The 24,530-nt window shown below is 35.1% G+C and overlaps 1 long non-coding RNA gene across 1 annotated transcript; it reads right to left on the bottom strand.

Moving 5' to 3' along the window:
• Nucleotides 1-1,146: 1,146 nt before the first annotated feature.
• LOC128871898 (uncharacterized) lies at nucleotides 1,147-24,253 on the bottom strand. The gene is made up of 3 exons (XR_008456075.1): nucleotides 24,102-24,253; nucleotides 7,542-7,741; nucleotides 1,147-2,184 (listed from the first exon to the last, which is right to left on the bottom strand). It is a non-coding gene; the product is annotated as an uncharacterized LOC128871898 (long non-coding RNA).
• Nucleotides 24,254-24,530: the final 277 nt, after the last annotated feature.

Genomic DNA, 24,530 nt, shown 5'->3' with positions numbered 1-24,530 from the left:
TTGCGAACTTGACGCACGAGTTCCTTTAAATCGTGGACTGGCTTTCCGGCAAGATGCGTTTTCATAATTCCCCACACATTTTGAATGGGGTTGCGTCTGGGGACTGGGAAGGCGAATACATTACTGTGAAGCCATACTCTTGTTTTGTTGTTTCTCAATGTGTTTTGTTTTTTTAGACCAGTGGCTTTGATGATGTAGGACGGTAGGATATGTTCGCTCCTCAGTCGTCGTTCGATGGTGTTGATACTCAGATCTATTCCCTTTTTAGCAAGAATTGTGCGTACTTGGCGTAGTCGCAAAGAAGGGTCCCGCTTAAAACGTTGGACGATCGCTTTATCCTGCTTTATTGTCGTCACTCGCTTCAAACCGCACTCGGAAAAGTCATTAACACTTTGTACAGTTTATACCGTTGATTGCACATTACAAAAAACCTTTTTCATTTTTTAATCATTTTTTCAGCCGCGGCGTAAGATAATTTCGGCTCTTTCGAATGCGTGCATAAAAATACCGCCTCGAAACGCTTCGTTATTTCCCTTTCTCTCAACTCAAATCCAGCAATAAATTAAGGAGTGCCAGTTTTTAGTTGCCACTGAATACAGAACCTTTTATTATTAAATCATGTATATAGTCAATATTGTTTTTGTTTGTGGAGATTTAGAGCTACGCATTCTACATTTATTTTCATTTCATAAAAATCATGTTGTTAATGAAAACGTATCAAGCTCCTGATTGTTTTTGAAAGCTCTGGGTAAAATATGCGAAACGAGCTTGAAGCAAAGCAAAAAATAGCCTTTCTTGAAATTAAACTTTTGGTAATGCCTTCAGCTAAGTTTATCCGTTTTTTTCTGTGCTCATAAATATGACTTTATATTTTTATTATGAATTCGTGTTATTAAAAAATAAATATTTAAAAAACATTATAGAAAAATTCCTTTTATTTTGTAATGTTCTTGTTTTGGCTTCGCTAAATTGAAATCTCTAATTTGAAAACCTTATTAACTCGTAGAATCTTGTTGACCCCGTACGTTTACGAATCATCCGAATTCCACTTTACATCATATTTTATCACACTATGATTTCAGCAAAAATACGAGGAAAACATCGAAAGAAATTTGTATCGATCTGCTTCAAGCATATGAAATATAAAACATTATATTTTATTTTACCGGTAAGTATAAAGTTTATTGTAAAAAAGAATATTATCTCGAAATTGTACACTATTAAATAACAAAATTTTGCTTAAAACTGAATATAGATAGTACATATATAAATGCACATTTATTGTTTCACATAACTTTCATTTACAAAGCTCATCGTTTATTACTCACATTTGTTTGCATAAAAACATTCGAATGCGTTTGATGTAAAAATGATGTCCGTGTAATTGATTATTCCCTTACAACAAATATTTAATATATATTAGTATGTCTGAAATTGTGTTGTACATGAATAAAAATTATTTATTATAGGAAGCATAATCTTCATAAAAATCACTGTTTATAGAAAATTTGATTATTGATGTTTGACAAATTTTACTCTTAACGAATTCATGTCCTGGTGCAGAAATTAAAGTGAGTTATAGTAAAATCCAGAAGTGTTGATCACAAGTGTACAAATGCGGAATAATTTTGGACTTAACATTGGCATATGTTCGTATTGTTCCGTTGTTAACATTTGTATACTTGCTGGGGAAACATAATTATTTTTATTTCTTTTATGCTATGGTACAATGCATACAATCAATTAAATGAACTGTTTTTATTGCAGTTGCATTGAGAGTTTTAAATTAAAACAAAAGGCTTCTAGAAACATACATTCGTATTTGATATCAATTTCAATACATAATAAATAATACTGTAAAAAAGTGCATTCCTGAAAATTAACGAAGTCGAGCAAGGACAGTTTCTTTTCTTTTTTCAGAATATGACATATTAAATGTTACATATGAGAGGTCTATGATGAGGTCTATGTATACTAATTCAGAGCATATTTGTACCTACATATAGATTTGTCTTTGTTTAGAATATTTAATTATAATTAGGCCATCAATTTAATCTTTTTGATTTATGAGCGTTGCTTACAAGGTTTTGAAGATGTAGTGTGTAATATAATTTTATGCAATGCAATCGAGATTCATTTTAAAATAGTGTTGGGCATTTTTATGCCTGGCATGGCACAGTAGTCCTAAAATTAGAAAGAAAAAAAGTTTTATAAAACATATTAATTAATATTATGTATAGGCAAAATAACACGTTTTTATAAACGGACTAAAAAAGTCTAATTTTTCCTAGACTTATAGGATTAGCTTTGAGAAGTTTTGATTTAAAATTTTTTACAATATTCAGTATAAACAAACATTTAAAATGAAAAACGTGTGGCACATGTGATATATAAGGCGTCTTCTTTTCACCAAGCGTTAGCAAGCGGCGAATCGATGAATCAACTGGTATAAATGAACATATGTGGGCAACGCGGGAATAGAGCTGTCTTTAATTACATGTGTTTGTATGACAGTAAGTAACACCAGTCTAATGAGCTATAACCATACTCGCTAGCGGCGGATCTAGCTCGAAAACTTTGGTACTGTCGCATGCAAATTTTTCGTTAAGTTAATCGAGCATAAAGATAGCGAGCGGGGAAATGACGAATAGAAGAGGCCTTTAAATACATATTTACATATACAAATATGTCCATAGATATATATGTAATTAGCGCTTACACCCTTTGATAGATGTTTGGCCGAGCTCCTCCTTATAATTGTGGTGTGCGTCTTATGTTCTTCCACAGTTGTATGCCGCGTTATATGGCTCGAATCTTGAATGAAAGAATTCAAATCATAGTTGGTGGAATTGTTGTCAATTACATCTAAGGGAGTTTTTAATGAATTATATGCTACTTAAATACTACTGCATGCGACCCCCGTTTGATGTTTAAGTGGAGTTTCTAAAGTAAAGAGTATTTCAAATGACGCGCCTATATTTTGTTTTAAAATAAAACATTCAAAAATTTAGATATTTTCAGGTTTCAAAATTTTTATTAAAAATATTTAAAATGACTATTATATGTAAAATATTACATAATTGAAATGCTCTCCATGAGCACGTCTACAAGTAAAACCCACTGAAAAACAAAAAGGCACGAATTTCGCGATGTGTTGGTCTTAAAGATTGCCCATTTTCATAATAAGTCTCAATAACTTTCACGCGGTGTTCTATGGTGTAATATTGTGCATCTGTTTGCTTGACAAATGTCAACAATGACATAAAAAAAGTTACCGTCTTTTCTTTCCAGCAGCTCAACTCAAGTATATTTTGTGCAGTTGCTTTCCTCGTAATTCGTTAGCTGGGGTTTGAGCATTATTCGAAATTTTCTATCTCATCGGTAAGTTTCCTTAAAGCAACCGGAAATTTCTACTGAAATCTCAGATAAACAAGAAAGCGAGTTGATGGTAAAAAGGTAAATATTTCCATGGCTTTTCAAGGGAGATTTAAATATTTCGTTACAATTTTTTATCTATATACATATGTAAGTAGATATTGCACGTTTGCTGGAAAAATGTGATAATTTGAACAGATAAATCGCGACAAGCATGCTGAGATGACTGCCTAAACATGTCTTTAAAGCCATTGCTCCCGATAATTAGGTTTTTTAAGCAAACGATGATGTGTAAATTGCAATCAAAAAACCGTTCATACGAAGTAATTTCATGAGTTTAAAAATGTATGCTTGAAAAACATGCAACTTATACTCCATTAGCCCGATTAGCCGAAGCCGAACGTGTAAATAAAATGTTAGAAACGGGTGGATTTCTGCCATGAAAAAGCTTTTCATAAAATTTCATTTATCATTCGTAGAGGGCATAAAGCTATAGATTCTATCATTTACAGGGCCACGTTAAGTCTCGCCACTTTATTATTAAACATGACCCCACCCAATATAAGGGGCACATTCCCCCTCCGCTTAACAAACTGCGCCAAGAAAGACAGGTCAAAGTTAGAGATATACCATAGCCAATGATTTATTTATTTATGCTGGAATTAGAGTTAAAATCTTGGCATAAGGATTGACATTTGTTTTACTTTTCTAACTTCTGCAGCCGCTGTAGCCGAATGGGTTGGTGCGTACGTTCGGTTCTTCGTGCATGAGACATCAAAATTACATAGAAGAAAAGTTTTTTCTAATACGGTCGCCCCTCGGCAGGCAATGGCAAACTTCCGAGTGTATTTCTGCCCTGAAAAAGCTCCTCATAAAACACCATTTGCCGTTCGTAGTCGCCTTAAAACTGTATGTTCCTCCAATTGAAGAACAACATGAAGACGAACACCACAAACAGGAGGAGGAGCTCGGCCAAACACGCAACAGTCCATTATTTATTTAAATTTCTTCGAGGCAAACGTATTGGCACACCTCAAAATTTTAATGTTTGTTTGGGCTTAACTCGGGAAGCAAGATCTGCACTGTCAGAAGACAAGCGGATCTTGCTGTCCCTGTCACTTCAGGTGACACGGGAACTCCGGGAGGAGAAACACCCACAGCAACGTCGGCAGCACCGGACCACATGGTTCAGCCAATGGATAAGATAATTTCATATGCCGATGATATTGTTAAAGCAATCTCGGGGAAACACCTTCCGATATTATGCGATCTTCAACAAAGATCCCTTAACAGACTATCACTTTGGTGTAAAAGTCGAGGACTTGAAGTAAATCCGGAAAAAATGGATCTGATACTATTTAGCAGAAAACATAAAACACTTGCTTAAACACATATTCCTAGGAGGGAAACCACTTAGAGTAACAGAAAAGGCGAAATATCTGGGACTTGTACTGGATAGGAAGCTAAATTGGGGGCACACGGCCGCAGATAGAGTACGCAAATCTATGATGACCCAGAATGATACACAGGCTATACACAGCAGTGGTTAGGTCTATTCTCTACTATGGTATTGTAATATGGTGGAATGGCCTTGAGAAGGGGGTGAACATCAAAAAACGTGACAAGGTTCAGAGACTAGCATCTGTTCTCATAACTGGCACGATGCCAACCACACCATCGAAAGTATTATATGCGACATTAAACTTCCTGCCGGTAGATCTGCAGGCAAAATATATCGCTCGTCGCACAGCAATAAGGCTGAACACTCTAAGTGGTCAAATAAGAGCTACGGTCACGGCAAAATCCTGGCTGGCACTTCGCAGATTCCCGGATTGGTGGACTATGCACTCCCGCCCACACTTGACATTAGTACTTTCACGACCTTCCTACCCTCAAGGGAAGAGTGGGCACGGGACGATGTAAGACAGGGCGAGTCTATGCATGTATACACAGATGGCTCAAAGCTCGAGGCAGGGTGGGCGGAGGTGTATACTCCGAGCACCTGGGGATCTCCTTCAGTTTTCGGCTCCCCGACTACTGTAGTGTCTTTCAGGCCGAACTGATGGCAATAACGAAAGCCGCGACACTGCTACAGTGTGATGCGATATCCGGAAATGACATCTACATTTTCACTGACAGCCAGGTGGCGTTAAAATCCCTCACAAAACAGTCGACAACCTCCAAGGTAGCCATGAAATGCCGCACATCTCTTAACGAGATGGCTGAGTCATTTCGCCTAAGGATAATATGGGTTCCTGGCCATTGCGATATTGATGGTAACTGTAGAGCCGATGAACTAGCGAGACTCGGCACCAACATAGACAATGACATAGGCATACCCTTACAAACATGTAAGCTGCTTATCCTTGAAGAAATCGTAAGGAAAGCACACGAATGATGGCGTAATGAAGCCACCTGCAAAATAGCCCATCCACTGTGGCCGACTCTTAGTGTAGTCATAACGGGATATTGTCTAATAGATAGGCACGCCCAAAGGATGGGTGTGCAAGCACATGACTTCTGTAGAAGTTGTCTTGATGAGGAAGAGACAATTTTACACTTTCTTTGCCATTGTCCTGCTCTATCCCGACGGAGATTTGCTATTCTAGGCAGACAATTTTTTAACGAATTGGAAGATCTCAGTTCCGCAGAAATAGGAGGTATTCTAAAATTTTTGAAAAGCACACACTGGTTTTAGGAGAAATAGGGAAAGCTCCCCACGCGACATCACAATGGGCTATGAGCCGCATTATTAATCAAAAGCCTGGGCCGTAAGCAAGAATAAACGCCTCGCCAGTCGCGTCTTGGCCGCTCGAGGAAGCCAATAGAACGTGAATGAGCCCAGATCATTCGAAAAGTTAAGATGGAGTCAAACCTCACAACCACACTAATATATTGAAATATCAAGGATGATTTTGGTAAGGAATCACATTCCAAAACAGTTTGAAGAGTGTTGCACGAGGTGCGGGAAAACTGAAAATAGCAAACATATTCACTTTTTAGCGACCGCCGTGGCCGAATGGGTTGGTGCGTGACTACCATTCGGAATTTAGAGAGAGAACGTCGGTTCGAATCTCGGTGAAAGATGAAAAATTAAGAAAACGTTTTTTCTAATAGCGGTCGCCCCTTCGCAGCCAAAAGCAAACCTCCGAGTGTATTTCTGCCATGAAAAATCTCCTCATAAAAAAATATCTGCCGTTCGGAGTCGGCTTGAAACTGTAGGTCTCTCCATTTGTGGAACAACATCAAGACGCACACCACAAATCAGTCGACTACAAGCCAGTCGGATTTGCAAAAAGTATTAAAATCATAATCAGAATATATTAGGGAAGAAACTGCAAAAAAATTAATATCTCAACGCAGAATCGCTGAAATGCCGTCCTCAAACAAAAAGGCATGCTAACAAAATATTAATTAAGTTAAGTTATATTTACATATTAGTTTTATTGCCAATACCTTTGCCTCTATGAAAGCGACCAGGTTTAAGTTATTTAATTTATAATAGATAGAATAAATAAAGTTCATACTAATATTTTCTTTTATATAAATAGTCAATAAATGAGGAAATGTGAGAAAAATATGTATCGATGCCACAATGACTCACAGTCAAAATGATGTAGCAATAAAAAAAAACTTAAACTCTTGAAATAAATTCTATTACCCCAACAATTTTTTTTTTGTTATTTTTATTTAATATCATATATATGTATTTTTATAAAAGTCACAATTAAGGTTTTAGTAAACAATTTACGTTTTTACGAAATAATAATATAGATTAATTGAAAATAATTATTGCCCGAAATCGAATGTCTTCATTGCAATTTGAAATGCGACTCCCCCGTACTGTTTAACATATTATTGAGCGTTATTAAGGAACTGGAAATTTAACTTTTGCTGAATGTAATATGGCATAAGTATGTGGATATTTCAAAGGAAAATTTGCTGCAAAGAGCCACAAAATTAAACATTCCGGAAAATTCGCTTCTATCAGGGTAACGACTCAAAGCATACATATATCCGTGATTGTACGCAATCACCAGATTTGAATGATATCAAGAACCTGTGGTCGGTTATTAGGTGCGAAAATAAACTAACTTAAAAAAAGAGTTACAAGAGGAATGGTAAAAATGTTCTCATATTAAATATATGTATTATGTAGTATTTACCTTATTTTCTTGATAAAGCATCATTTATTTTATCCAATCCATTGTCAAGCCCTGCTTTTAGCCCGTCCCTTATTTTGCTTGCAGTGTCATTTTCTTGCTCATGATAATAAACAAAGTACACTATTACGCCGACTATTAGGAACACCACAAAAAATGCGCTTAGAATTGATATTAGAACACTGAGCGCGCAATTGAAGCAGCTGCAAAGGAAAATAAATGTACACTTGTGTAAATTAATATGGGCAACCCGTTGGTAGATGTATGTATATACATATGTATGTATATTAATAAAATTTTCAGTAAATTTCTTTGATCTATTGTAGAAGCGCAATTATATTCCGATAAAAATTAATAATTTTCGCTTTTCCATAATTTTGTCATACACTGTTAAATAAAAATTTTGATAAGAACATAAAGCAGGTACCATCTTTTTAATCACCTGTTCTATAAAAATTGTTGAAAATTGTAAAATTTATAAAACGGGAGTGGCTGAAAAGCAATTTTCCCTAGTGCAGCAAAGTAATCACTTGCAATTTACATACATATGTATGTGATCAAAGACAATACTGACATTTTTCTATAAGCTTTTCCCGTTAGTGTGGGGAGTATGTGAACAACAACAACTCCCCTTCGGATTTACTTTCCCGCAAACTAAGAGCTCTAATTTATTCATTACGAAACACACATACATACATATGTTTTTATAATATTGCTTAGCCCAAAACTTAACTAAAGACTTAAGTGTTGTGGTTCTTATATAAGGGTGGTAAGTACATATGTGTAAATGTAAAGTTAATGTTATTTTATCTTGGGTGGTACAAAAGTAAATATAATTTGGATTCGTTTGGCAAATCCATGTTTTAAATTCATTATTTTAGATGTAAGTTCTTGATATATTGTACGTACATATGTACATAAGAGTTAAAAATGTTCGATACGATCTCGGTTCCCCTATGGAACAACAGTCCGATCAAGGAGATGTTGAAGGAGGCTGACTTAAACATTCAACTAAGGCAGCGCTGAGCTTCTCAACTGCCACCTCAATACCCCCTGTTATTTTCGAAGTCTTGGTGGCGTCAGGGCAAAGCCCTGCAACGCCCCCCTAAACTTTTGCCAGTCTGTTTTTCTGGGGTTTCTAGAGGGCAATGACATTTGTGCCTCCTCGTCACACTGAAACTCAATATAACTGTGGTCCGAGCACGAATCTTCGGCAAGGACTCTCCAGTTCCTGATTGACCACACAAGCTTTGAATTTGATAAGGTGAGATCAATCACCTCCTGCCTTTCATCAGTAACAAACGTAGGCTGTCTGCCATTGTTGTGTATGTTTAGGCAGAGGCGTCCCTGGAGGACGTAGCGCTCATGGCAGCGAAATATTAATAACGCCAAATCGCACACTCTTTCTACACCCATTGTAGCTCTTAAATAAGACAGTATAAGTTTTAACTTGCTGAAGGATCTCTCGCAGCTAGCAATGGAAACTGCTATTATCAGTATAATTTGAATGCCGATGCGAAGTTTCGGGAACACGCTTTCATTTTCGAACCAAACAATGAATTTGAGGAGTGTTTCTGGACTTGAAATGGTGTTTTTTCGGCTCGTGAGCAACATCCTGCATTCAAGAATTTCTTCGTAAAGTTCATTTCCATCAATATCACTCACGTAGAATTGACCTAACTCATTGCACTTTTTTTGAGATCGTATTATTTTTCCTGATAAATAAGACCTTTCAGGGGGAAGGTCCTTCGCTTCCCACCTCGGTGTTTTCTCTCGATCGCACTTACTGCTTTCTCCGTCGCGCTCGGGCCCCTCCACGCTGTTCGAAGTTTTTCGTATCACCGGCAGTCATCAACTAAACCGGCTTTGACTTTAAACAGCGTAGAGGGGCGCAGACAGTATACGTTTCAGCTGGCGAGTATACGGATTACAGAGTCGACTATCCTGACTTCTTGTATCTTTATTTAAAACTGAAGGTCAAAATCGCGATTGAATATACAAAGTTGAGGTGTCACTTTGCCAACAACCAACAACAACGATTGTGCGTTAAAATGTCACGACAAAGAAAGTGAAAAAGAAAACGACAAACTACGTTGAACAGCCGACTTGGAACGGCTTTTTGTTATCTCATTTGAAAAAAAAAAAAAAAATCAGCTGGTCTAAATTTGCCTAGCCTGTGTCTGAAAAAATGTTGTTGTATGTTAATGTTGTGGCACTCTTCAGAAAGTATAAAAACCAATTACCACATGCTATTTTATGTTACGAGTATAACGAATCTGATATTTTTTTCGTGAAAACTTAACTTCACGATGAAACTTTCAGAATAAATAAGGGACATTTGGGGCTACATTTGATAAACAAATTGTAAGTCACAATAATTTGAAAATGTTTAGGTTTAACTTTGCCACAAAAACTATTAATTTTTTTTTAGATTAAAATAACTTTTTAATTTCTAGAACTAAAAATTAAAATCGTGTCCTTCTATCGCACTTTGTATTATGTAAAGCAAAAGTATATAGAAAAGCGCAAACAATATTAGTTTGCTTTTATAACAAGTACCTTTCGAAATAATTGGAAACATTGCTCCAATGTGTATGACAATTTACGTGAACCAATATTAAAATCCGGTTACACTCATAACCTTGAATTTCAAAATTCACACGTTCAAATCAATAAACAAACAAAAACAAATCAAAATACAATATAAACAGAAAATAATTAGACACAATTTGCAAATCAAAACCAAGTCAGTTAAGTTGTATTTGGAATCGCCGAAAGGAGTTCTGGGCAAAAATACTGTGACTAGGAGACATCCCGTGGCGGTCCTGGTAGTAGTGTTTCGGCACGCAAAATTCATTTCATTTCTTTTCTCTGCCCCTCGATCTACCGGCGAGCGATTTGTTGCGGATTTGTGCCTTATATTACGTTTCCACAGCGTTTCCCAAAACTCACTTGGGAGGCTCACCTCAACTCACCAATAAAAAAGGCAACGAAAAACCTTTGAACAACAAAACAACTCTTGGGTAAATTCTGGGGTCTGAACCCTAAAATAACCTTCTGGATCTACACCCACATGGTAAGACTTATTGTACTATATGGGGCTTTGGTATGGTGAGTTAAAAGAAATCAAACTACTGCTATATCAAAACCGTGTAAACCACAAAGGCTGGCGAGCCTAAGCATAACAGAGGCCATGAGAACCACCCCGACTGCTGGCATGGAGGCGCTTTTAAATTTACCACCGCTACATTTAGCAATACAAGAGGAAGCACTCTCTTTTCATATGAAAGAAAAACTTAAACCAGGAGATCTTACTGGATATCTCAATATCTTTAACAGTTTAACAGCTTCAATTTTATAAAGAGATACAAGGCTATCTTCCCGTCTAGGGAAGAGTGGAACACTAACGCAACATGGCTAAATGATGACTCACAAAAATGGTACAGAGGAGTAGGAGCAGTAATAATCGGGCCTAGAGCACACAAATCTCTAACTTTAAGTACAGATACCACGATTTTCCATGCGGAGCTCTTCGCCATAATGGAAACAGTAAGAATCATATCCAAAAGCCAATCGGTTCTCAACCCTTGAATAGCTTTACATTCAAGTCAAAAGTCCTAATAGAGCGTAACAATGCACTTAACAAACTGGCCACACATAATCAAGTCTCCCTGATTTGGGTACCAGGACATGAGTAACATGAAGGAAACGAGAAAGAAAACTTTTATGTCAAAAGAGGAACAGAAGGGCTATTTATTGGCCCAACCCCATTTTTCGGCTTTAACAAAAATAATATAAAACAGGAAACGAAAAAATGGATCCAAACTAAAATCAGGGAACACTGGAACGGCACAAGCGGCCTTAATGATTACAAACAGTTTTTGAACTTCAATGCCAATAGAGCAAAATCTGTTCTAACCCTAGATAAAAATGGCCTCAGATTACTCTGTGGAGCACTTACAGGTCTCTTTGCCTGTAATAAACACATTAACACAATAGGGCTATCTAGTACAAGATCGTACAGGTTCTGCTGTGATGAAGAGGAGTTTATGGAACACTTAATCACCAACTGTGAGGCATTAGGCCACAGGAGGCACAGAATCCTGGGCTAGGGCCTACTAGAGGAGGAAGACCTACAGTTGCTCCCTCCTAATGAGCTGGTGCGATTCCTCGGTATACAAAATAATTATAATTAAGTAAATAGAGGCGCACAATAAATCAATGTGGTCGCAGTGCATAAAGGACTAATCTGTACAACCATTACCATGTAGTGGCACCATAGGGCAGTATTAGGCATCGTACAAAGAAGTGCTAACCAATGCGGTGTGACGTGATACTATTACTTTTATATTCACAAAAAGTGTTGCCGATCCACAAAGTCCCCACAACTTAAAACTACTTCCTTTCTGATTACAAATTATGTACATATGTATGAATGTATGTACATATAACCGTTCAATATGGTTTGAGAACTTAGCATTTAAATTTGAAATTTAAAAAATTGTAACACATTCTAGCATAATTCTTTCTAATAATTCTTCGCCACTTTCGTTAAGATATGGAACTCTAAATTTTCTTTTTACCCTAAAAAATCTCACTATTTTAAAACTTATGCCATTAACTTTTATGTAGTGGTTATGTTTAATCTGAGCGGCGACATATCTACTCACACCACATAAAAGTAAGTACATATCTGCGCAGTTTAGTAGATTTGCTCATGCTTGTATTTGCGTCATCTTGATATTATGCGAAGTATTATATTTGGGTATTACTGGCGCCAAGGAACACATAAATATGAAATTGTTAGTGTATGCTAATGCTTAACATTAACATAGCTTCTACACAAATTTATTCAATGAGGTCACACATGTATTACAAACTCTCATGCAATGGGTGTACAAAACACTTGGGAAAAGAATGCCTCTCAAATGCGAATAAACAAATATTATATGTACACTCGTTTCATTTATATGTGTACATACATTGTATAAATCCTTATAGTGCGACAGAGGGGTTGTTCTAATTTGCTTTACATACATATGTATGTATTTAACACACATTATTTTTATACCCGCGCCCACTTGAACACAACAATACTGCCATTTTGTTTACATAACGGTTGTATGTAACATCATATGAATATAGTAAAGGGTGATTTTTTAAGAGCTAAAGGAAAGTTTTTCAAAAAAACACACGTAAAATTCAGAAAAATTCATGAAATTTTTATTTAAATCGATAGTACAGTCCATATAATTTAATGTTTGAAGATTATTTCATGCAAATGTTGACCGCGACTGCGCTTCAAATGGCCCATCCGGTTAGTCCAACTTTGCCATACTCTTTCCAATGTTTCGGCCGGTATCTCACAAATAAATGCTTTAATGTTGCTTTCCAATGCGTTAATTGAAGCAGGCTTGTCTGAAACGATGAGCTTTAACATATCCCCCCAAAAAATAATCTAATTATATCGCACGATCTGGGTGGCCAATTGACAGGTCCCGAACGTTAAATAAAATGTTCACCGAACTCGCCTCTCAACAAGTTCATTGTTACGCGTGCTGTGTGGCATGTGGCACTGTCTTGCTGAAGCCACATGTCATGCAAGTCAAGCTCTTGCATTTGGGCAAAAAAAAAAGTTGGATATCATTTCACGGTAGCGCTCACCATTCACAGTTACGTTACGATTCGCAGCATCTTTGAAGAAGTACGGTGCAAGCTACCTCCAGCCCATAAACCGCACCAAACTGTGACCTTTCTGGATACATTTGTAGCTCTTGCAATTCTTCTGGCTGATCTTCACACCAAAATCGACAATTCTGCTTATTTACGTACCCATTGATCAAAAAATGAGCTTCGTCGCTGAACACATTTTTTCGATAAAAAAGTGGGACTTAAACTTTTTTAACAGAACACGCATTTTTATAATAACATTCAATGATTTGCAAGCGTTGTTCGTTTGTAAGACGATTCATGGTTAAATTGTAGACCAAAATGAAGATGTTTGACAGTGAAACAAAACACGAAACGTGCGTCAGCTGTTTAAACCAACTGTTTAAAAAGATATTAGCTAAAAAATTACCCTTTATATGTGACTATATTAACTTATTTTAAATTTCAATCTTAATATTAAAATATTTTGAAATGCGATTCTGCAACAATGTTTAAGTTCTTATTTCTGAACGCAACCATGTGTAACATTTTCCCTTTGTAATGTTAGATACGAGGCTCGTTTGCAAAGTCCGTTTAAAAATAAAAACTACTTACATAATTGTTTGGGGCAAACCTTTTTTATTTTTCGACATGGCCCCTTTTAGGCTTATATACTTCGTCTACAACGCTGTTCTACTTTGTTGACCCCTTCCGACTAAAAGGATTTGTCCATGTCTGAAAAATAATAATTTCTTTAAATTGAAGAACAAACAGTAGTCCGATGGATCCGAAGGAGCCAAGTCTGGAAAAAAGAGTGACGCGAAACGAGTTGGAACCCTATTTCCATTAATTTTGCGACAGTAACTGCTTTGGCGTGAGCTGAAAAACTTCTTCGATTAATATGTATATACATATGTATATATACATATATGTATGTCATTAACTATGTTAAATTATAAATTACGCTGTAAAAGCTTGATAACTGTAAACTACAATTAGTTTTATTGTACACATACATATGTAATACTATTATTATACTACTTAGCATATAAGCATATAAATGTATAAATTAGGTTTTAAGACCGTTAAACTAAATAAATAAATAATTAAATATAGCTGTGGGTTTTTCCCAAGAGATGCTACTAACCAGACATAACCTCGATACGCGCCAGTGGTGCCATCTCTTTGACTTTGCACGGACTTTTCAAACGACCCTCGTAGTACACTTGTGGTATTTAATACTGTTTTCATTTGTTTTTCGATTATGCCGAGGAGCAACGGGTATTAGAAAAACTTTTTCTATCATTTGATGTTTCATGAGTACTATGGGTTTCGAACCCGAGCCAATGGAGTTTGCACCTTAAACCCCAACCATTTGATGTCGTTAGCACTAATCCTCCCCTTTACGAACAAAAGGCCGTTATCCTGTTGGAGTATCCAAACTAGTGGCAAATTACCAGCGCAATTCCGAATTACATGATTTTACAGAAATTTTTGGAAACAACAGATGATAAAAAAAAATTGACTATGTTCTAGTGTATTTTTTTTAATGTTATATTCTTGTAGTTCTTATTGTTTTTCCAAACTATTAAGTGCTATTTAAAATTTTAGCTTTGATCGATAATTCCAACAACAAATAAAAAAGCAAACAACAAATTTATACACACATTCCATTACTGTACTTGTCTACGACTATTAGACGCCAACAGTTATTAAATTAACACACACATTACACATTGTTGGAATTCTCGATCAAAGCTTAAATTTTAAATTTTTCTTCACTATGCAAAGAAACACTGCGATTACCTCTGGCCATGATTCAATAAGGAAAGGTCGTGGAAAGTTTGAAAACTAATTTCGGATGATACTTAATTCATTGATGAAAGTAAGAGGAAAATGGGTATACGTTTATCCGCTTTCTGAAAAGGTGGGAAAAAATTGAGAAAAGGTCGATGTAAACCACAGAATAATTTCATGTTATTTTAATTATTTATATTTTTAACTTAACCATTCCCGTGGATTTGTTACATATGTACATATTATATATGTATGTATGTATATTGACAATGCATGTGTTTGGCATCTACATATTTGTGACTAGTTACCGAGTTCTTTATACATACATATACTACATTTCACGGTATTTTTTTAGTCTCGGAGTTTTAGTTCTTTCTTCATGACATTTTTCTAGCCTGTTCTAATTAAAAGTAATGTACCTACATATATATTTTTTAAAAATTAGTTCAATAATTCACTTAGTTTTATTTAGCTTTACTTTTTTAACATCTGGTCGCATTGCCCGCGATTGCAGTTGCTGTTGGTTTTCTTCTGCTTTCAGCAGTCAACTTTCTCTCTCGCTACTGCAGTGTTGCCTAGCTTTGTATATAAAAACGCACTAAAATGCCCATTTAAAGAAAATAAAATATCAAATTTTAATTGAACTACTTAAAGAACTTTATATGCGTGACAAATTGTATTTAAAATGTGCGTTTTTTTAAATAAATATTTTATTGATATGTACAATTAAATTTATGAGTTTTTTTGTTAAAAGAAACTCTTTTGTTAAGGGAACGACTTATTCGCTATATTTCATGTTATGTAACAAAATACTCTTTCTCTCTCTCTTTCAAAGGCACTATTTTTGTAAAAATGTCGTTACAGTTTTTTCAGTAGCCAAGCCTAATAATCCATCTAGGTAGGAATTTTGGATATTGCTTGTGTCATATCGTCCCAAGTCCAATGAAGGCCTTTATTCGTTGGACGTTTTATGTGTTGCTTATTGGGCATTTACAATTATTTAGGGAACAATTTTGTTGTTATCTTCAAGAAATGATTTGTTTTATTAAGTTTTCTTTTGATCTTTTGTGAAAAAATATGTAAAATCTGTAATATTTAAAATTTACATTTACTTAATCAAACATCATACATGCTAAGCTCTTGGTATGGATCTCATGTATTTAATTGTAGCGCTCCATAAAATTATCACGATAATTTTGATGCATTCGACGAGTCCTTTTGGAATTATTTGTCTACAATTTGTTTTTTCTAATTTTACCATTTTGATAGATGTTTTTCATCTAAAGCCATTAGAGTGTTTTGAACCCATAGTTGGAATATAGATGCCTCCTACGGTCTTCACGTTCAAAAGTTCTCATTATCACATTATTTTATAGTGTGAAATTCTATAACTAAGTTTCTATAAATAATTTTTTTAAAGCTCTTTTGTTACAGTTAGTGCTTTTTATCTAGTACTAAATACAAGCTTAATCCACAAAAACGTTTAGCCCATTTGAATAAAAAAAATAGTTACTTACGCTTGAAATTAAAATTGTTAACTACGAGACCTTTGGTTGCACATGTGAGCTTAAAATTAGTTATTTATGCAGCTTTATTAATTTATATCTATTGAATTACTTGTGCTCTTAATACTGAAAATTTACTGAACTAACATTTTTGAATCCGACGACTATTTAATAATAAGTTTAATACACAATGCATAATTTTTTTATCCACCCAACCTTTATTCCACATGGGTATATCAAAGTAATTTTTCCTTAAACTTATTTAGTTGATTTTACGGAAACATTGGCTAAAAATATTCGTTATGGGTACCAATCGACCCATTTTTGAACCAGTATTAATACTCCAAAAACGGAGAGTAATTCTTTTAAACCGTTCAAAAGATATTAATATAAAAAAAAAACAATTGCGTAAAAGTAGTATTTTGTATCACTATCAGCTTGAACATTAACTCAAGAATGAGATTATATATATGTATATATATAAATGGCACGTACACCTTTTTTGGGTATTTGGCCGAGCTCCTCCTTCTATTTGTGGTATGCGTCTTGATGTTGCTCCACAAATGGAGGGACCTACAGTTTCAAGCTGAATCCGAACGGCAGATATTTTTATGAGGAGCTTTTTCATGGCAGAAATACACTTGGAGGTTTGCCATTGCCTACCGAGGGGCGACCGCTATTAGAAAAATGTTTTTCTTAATTTTGGTGTTTCACCGAGATTCGAACCAACGTTCTCTCTGTGAATTCCGAATGGTAATCACGCACCAACCCATTCGGCTACGGCGGCCAAGAATGAGATTACAACATGGTGAAATGATTTGTAGAGGTGGGGCCAAGATCAAACCGTTAACTTCTCTCAGCGATTTCGAGAGAATAAGCTGATTGGCTGACGTAGCTGGGGACATCATAGAGGTTTGTTTACGAAAAAACTGAGATTGTGTTAGTGATATAAGAAAAAAGGCCTCTTATCCAAGCGTTAGCAAGCGGCGAATAGATGAAGCTACTGGCATGAATAAATATATCTTGGCGGCGCTGAAATAGAGCTGGCTAAAATTAAATTAGCCACCAGTTTTATGAGGCATAACCATACTGGGCGAGTCTTGCACGATATTTTTGTTGTTGCTTTTGCATGCGAATTTCACGTCAAGCGAGCCAAGCAGGGAAGTGGCAAATAGAAGAGGTCTAAAATCAACATAGCCAGTTAGATCTTTGCCGTCTGAGCAGCGGCTGATTTGTTTGTTTGTTTACAATTCTTTATTATCTTATAAAATATATACATTTTTGTCTAATAAATTTTATAAGTGCACTTACATGGGTACACACAAGAGTTTAAATAAGATAAAAGTTAGCTTTCGGTAAACACTTTGGGATGTGAGTAACCCCATATTTAGGTTGTAGCTCGTTTATTTCTAGCACTTGGAAATATACCGTTATCTTCGAATTCATGCAGTAAGTCCTCAGTTGCTGCGCACCGAATTTATGGAGATCTAAAAAAAATAATTGGGTGAAATTTACCCAGTGTGTAGTTCGCGTACTTTTTTTTGCATATACAGTCACCATATACTGATAAGTTTATGACACTATCATTGCCATCATCCCAATCAGGTGAAAATTTGTCTACCTCACTTTCTTTTAGAGGCCGACATGGAATTACAAAAAAGATAAAAATTCACCTTTCGCCCCATATGGAAAAGTTTTGACTATTTACTTACATATATATTTTTAAATTTTATACAAAAATATAGTTCATACTATTGCAAAACCCATATAATGCAAGTAACTAACTAACTAATGATTCACTAACTTTTTGTATTCTTACTACTTCATTTTTAGTTTATATATCTAGTTTTCTGAATCACAAGATAGTTTCTCCTATATATTTCTTTTTTCTTTAGAGTGCAAAGCTTATTTCTGATAAAATTTGTCTTTATGTTAATAAAATCCAAGCATGATATTATATTATGTGATATCTTTGAATAAATTCAATAAAACAATTCATTTTAAATTTATTTAATCTAAATACTTACAAAAAAAGGTATAAATAAAAACTTCAACTCTGTTTGTGGAAAAAAGGTGTGTCTATCGAAGGCTAATGACAGAGTGTTCGAAAAATATAGCAGTGGTAATGTCAATTCCTTGTATAGTTATGTAATATTGGATTCTAAATGCTGTAGGACGCATTAAGAGTCAATTAAAGATATGTATAAGATAATAAATGGTAGCTTACGTAAATAAAATAATTATACAGAAATTACTTCAATATCGCATGTTTTAAACCAAAAAAGATATTTTCACTTCTGTTAGGAAAACGGGTAATTTTACAAGTTGTTTATCTTTAAGAAGTTTATTAAAAAAAGGGTGGTGCGAAGACATTGGAACTCCAACATGTGTATGAGAACTACTTTTAAATTGTTCGAGGTGTAGATTGAACTTCGTAAGTACAGGGTGGCGCACGAATCGTGCTACAAAAACAAAACGTAATAACTTTTTTTCTAATCAACGTATTTAACTTTTTGTTTTTTTATTGTATAGATAATTCAATTTTATTTTATGTAACTAATTAGTTTTGAAAATAATAGAACGTAAATGACCTCCATGCTCATTCACGCATATGCGACACCTGATGAGAAAATTGTTCATTGCGCACTGAAGGGTTGAAGTCGGGATCGCCTCAATTATTGTTGTGATGGACTGCTTCAATTCAGTCAAATTACTTGATTTTGTTTTACACACCTCTTGTTTGAGATAACCCCATAAAAAAAAATCTGGTGCAGTGAGGTCAGGAGACCTTGGGGGCCAGCGGAAAGTGGAATTTCTGGATATCAATTTATTTCTAAATTTTCGTTGGAGCTCCTCCATAACCGGTCTGACTATATGTGCAGTTGCTCCATCTTGCTGGAACCAAATGCTGTTAAAAGGGATACGTCTTCGCCGCAGTTCTGGATAAAAAAACTCCTTCAACATGTTTAAATAACGGTGCCCATTTACAGTCGCTGTTACACCGTTTTCTTCGAAGAAGTATGGCCCGACAATGCACCTTGATGAAACTGCGCACCACACTGTGACTCGTTCTGCAGGGTACAGTTCCATCTCATGGAGTATTTGCGGATTTGATTGACTCCATATACGGCAATTTTGCTTGTTTACATTGCCGTTTAGATCAAAATGGGCCTCACCAGACATAAACAAGCAATTTATGAAGTTGTTGTCTTCTTCGGCCATTTCAATAATTTTTTGGCAAAATTCCAGGCGAATAGGCAAATCCAGAGGGTTTAATTTGCTTGTGATTTGAACTTTGTACGGAAACAAGTTTAAGTCATCATGAACTATCCGCTGCAATGACCGTCTGCTAACTCCAATTTGCGCCGACAAGTTACGAGTCGAAACTCTTGGATTTGCCTGAATTGACGATGCTACAGCCGCGATTGTGGCTTCGACCCGAACATGGGGATCTCGATGGTACGGTATGCGTGCGATGCTTCCAGATTCAGCAAACATGTTCACCAGCCTCATAATGGTCCATCTGCTCGGGGGAGTGCCGCCAAACTCCCGCCTAAATTCCCTTTGGACGGAAATGATGGACTGCAAAGCATGGTACCGCTGCAATATCCAAATCCTCTTTTCGGTATCCCAAGCCTCCATTTTTTGTAAATCTAAATACTAATCTGCAAAATAAAAAAAAATAAAAAGCCGATTACTCACACAGAAAAAAAGTTATTACGTTTTGTTTTTGTAGCACGATTCGTGCGCCACCCTGTATTAACTCCTTGTAAAAAACAATTTCACAACTGTAGTACAAGTACAAGTTTATTATGGGAAGAATATTAGCATTATAAAAAGATCCACAGAGTGCGCCAAACAAGTAATGTTGCATATTCTTCGAATGAGACACTTCTGCAAACCTAATTTTAGTAGTATATGCACTACCCCAGTAGATTTTACTATATTGTAATTTAGATTGTAAGCCCAACACAATTTTCTGAACACAATTTTCTAAGGCGATGGAATGAACGTAGATACCATACAAGGTAAAGTCCAAAATAAACAAGTCTGGCGTCATAAAAATGGTTTTGATGGCGACATCTTTTTAATGATTTCAGGAATTGGAAGTTCCATCCCTAACTGACTTCCAGTGAAAGCTTGGTGACATTTGGTTCAGTGGAAGCGAAGTAGTGTCAGTATGTTTGTGTGATCGGTACAAAAAGAAGTTTCGAACAAAGAGGTGTCAAATTTAGTTTTAAAATTGGTAAAATGTTTACCGAAACATTGGAATTGATGAAAAAAGATTATGGCGATGATTGTCTGTTTCAGAAATGGTTGTGAGGACATAAATGTCAATGAACATACGGGCCGCCCAAAATCAGTAATTACTGAAAACTCCATCGAAATTGTTCGTAAATTTGTCAAAAACTGAAATCATCGTTGAAATTTATGGAATCGGAGTTGAATATCTCCAAAACATTGATATATCGCATTTGATCTCATCATTTGGGCTTACGAAAGGTCTGTGAACGTTTCATTCCGCACAAGTCAACTGAGGACCAAAAATTTCTCAGAATTCAACATTGTGTTTCTAACATGAACCTGAAAGTGCCCATTTACACGATGTCTCCTCTGGAAGGGAAACATTTTGTTCGGTGGTGAAGGACGGCCGCGGAAGAGAGAAGGGAATTTGTCTCCTGTACTGGCGACACGCTTTGTGCTTCTTATTCGTATTTCCAATCTTAAAGCAATTTTTGACAGTTGCTTCATTCGTTTTCTTCTTTCGTGGAAGAAAGTTCTAAGTTATGTGTTGGTTTTCAAGCAAACGGAAGATAACAACAATGACAAACATACGAACGCTGCCTGGGAAATGCACAATTATTTTTGCTAGTAAAGTAGTATAATTTAAAATAGTTATGGGACATGTTTATGTTGATTTCTAATTTTTCCCTGCATTTCTAGATACTCAGTTTAATTTTAAGTTAATTATTTACATATGAAGTATTTTTAATTTAATTTTTTTTATTCAAGTATAAGAATTTATAAATATATTTCAATAAAAAAAACAACAAATTATTTATTATTTAACCAGTTTGCATTTTTCATTCATATATTTAAGAAACTGTTGACGAACGCTCTCTGCTTTACATGTAAGCGCGTGCTAGAATACATCCGAACCAGACGATGCTAAAGTATTAAATGTCAAAATGTCGCCGAAAACAATTTTGCCCGTGTGGCCGCGAATGAGACATGAAAAGAGAATTTCCAGTGTCTCCATTCCAGATGTCTCCGTGTGTAAATGGGGTGAAACTAAGCGTCAAAGTGCCGAATGGAAGACCCCAGACGAGCCACCACCCAAAAAATTGCGTTTGAAGAAATCAAAAACCAAGTCGATGCTATAATTTTATTATTTAGTAAAAATAATAAAGAGTGTTTAGTAGTGAATATTGTTACTTTTCTGTGTTTGTATTTAAGTAAAATAAGTGTCTGTAATAGGGCATTTTTTAAGCTTATGCAAAAAAGAAGTATTTTTAAAGTTAAATATTGCTATTAATTCTTAATGCTAATTTATAAGAAGTACTATAAATCAAAAGGTTGATGTAGTGACTAGATTTTTGTGTTATAATTTTTAAATTCAGTCCACGCTTTAGACATTATAAATAACTATATCGTGGTAGCAATGGAAAGCCAACCGGAAAATATTATTTTATCGCGATTTAGACGTGATAACGTCTTATAATTCGATGTAGCCGGCTGCACGCACCAAAAAATGCGTCGTTATCTTCCTCATGCGTCGTTCCTATAACTTATGTTATGTTGTGTTGCGTTTTGTTATATTTTGGTTTGAGTGCGTGTGTGCGTTATTATGTTTATATACATTACAATGATGTGTTTATATATATATATATATTATTGTTATTATGTTTACATAAAAATAAATATAATAATGATGTTTATATATGTTATTATTATGTTTATGTACAAATAAATATATCAATAATATTTATATAATGGGTTATTTGTATATGCATATAAAAAAAGAGGTTGTCTGTAAAGTCGGTTTACTGAAAATAGTTTAACGTGACAACGTCATAAGAAAATACTGATGGAATGGTTGCATTTTTCCAAAGAAAATTTTAATTTTATTTGTTTGATAGATATTTTGTGTGGATATAGAGAAGAAGGTAAATGGAATCGCAATGGAATTGAACAAGTTACATTTACACAAACGTGAAAAATTACGAAATATTTCTCAAATTCATGAAAGATATGTTCAATTTCGATTGTGCATCAGACGTTAATAAGTCAACAACACTAAGAGGCAACATTATCGATTTGACTTTTTCAAGACACATTACACTCGAAACACTCCCTTTCATTTCCTATCACATCATATCGGAGAGAATAGATTCGCACATTTGATATGTTCATATGATTTGTATGCATCTTTACATTACAATTGTCAAACGCGCGAAATTGTATATATGTAGGCATGTTTATATGTATTGGCATAGGACATATGTATGTATATTAGACTATGAAAATTGCACCAACGTAAATGTATGTATGCATATTTATATACATACATACATATGTATATTAGTATAAAACGTATCTTATAAGGTATGTGGTAAATATTATCATACATTTTTCCTTCATATACAATATAATAATAAAAACATTAAAACAACAGGCATTATTAACAACTAGTCGTCACTAATTATAAATTCGGTATATATAAATATATCATTATTTATATTTCTATCGAATTTCGTCCCGCACAATTATTTTGCACGGTATTACAAACGTTTAGAAGAACATTTGTAATAATAGAATTTTAATAAAATTCGTAGTTCTATTGAGTAAAAATGGCTTTAACTTAAATCTTGAATTAATAAGAGAAGATTGTTATTTTTCTGCTAATATTAAAACAAGAAATTATTTCAGTTAATCCAAGATTTTATGTTGTGAATTAATTACTAAATTTAAAACTGATCGCTGGTACTGTGCTTTGCTAAGCCTCCTGTGGACACTTCATCCATCCATGGTAAGATGGGCTCATTGGGAACAAGTTCCGTCAATCCCAACTTTTTTATAATCAGGTATGCAATGTTATCGGTCGCGTCGGGACTATCCAATTATTCTCACTGCCGTAACTCTTTGGGAAATGCTAGCTGTTTGTAAAACATGAATTCCGTCTAAATCACCACATCATACGAAATAAAGCCTTGTAAATTCTCCACTCATCGATCTCGGATTGCGTCAATACCTCTATCATGTCCTGACTTAAGAGGTATGTATTTCATGTCGTACTATCATACTCCTGAACATACCGATGAAAACTCTTGAGCGAGTTGTTGCTCGTAAGCACACCATTTTGAAAATGATATGTTTTTTTCTACAAATTTTACTTTTCCTACACTTTTACTTAAAGTTTCTAGAGTTAGCATCCCGTGTCTTGCTAAGGGAGCCGATTTGTCAAGAGAGAACGAGAAAGCTGCTTACTGAGCAAACCTTTTATCACTGAATCATGATTGATATCCATGTTTTGTTTGAAGTGTTTCAATATCATGCCGGTAAATTAAATAATTGCCCGCGTTTCACATATTTACATTCTGAATTAACTTACCAACACGCTACATTTCCTGCCAAACATTTACACATTTTTGAGAGGTAGGCACTTAATCTCAATGAATACAAAACAATGCGCTCGTCAAATGCCCGGTTATGACTTTATTCTTCCAAGCTATACAAACGAGAAATTGAAACTAATAAAAACTTGCTAAACGAACAACCAGCCACCCAACACAACCTACATTTCAAATGTATTACAACTCGTCTCCACGGGCAAATGTTTATATCTTGATACTTAAAAAATATATTGCCATTGGCTAACGCTACACGCTCAATATATTTATGTATGAATATTGTAATACAGGTATCCCTTGTATAACGCGGTCTTATACAACGCGGTTTCGATATAACGCGATTTGGAAAAATTAGGTTTCAGTACAACGCGAAATTTAGGCTTATATAACGCGAAGGGGAAAATACATAA

This window comes from Anastrepha ludens, chromosome 2 (genome assembly GCF_028408465.1).
Source record: "Anastrepha ludens isolate Willacy chromosome 2, idAnaLude1.1, whole genome shotgun sequence".
Lineage (NCBI taxonomy): Eukaryota > Metazoa > Arthropoda > Insecta > Diptera > Tephritidae > Anastrepha > Anastrepha ludens.
The sequence above is the reverse complement of the archived record's forward strand: the minus strand, read 5'-3'. Positions and strand labels throughout refer to the sequence as shown.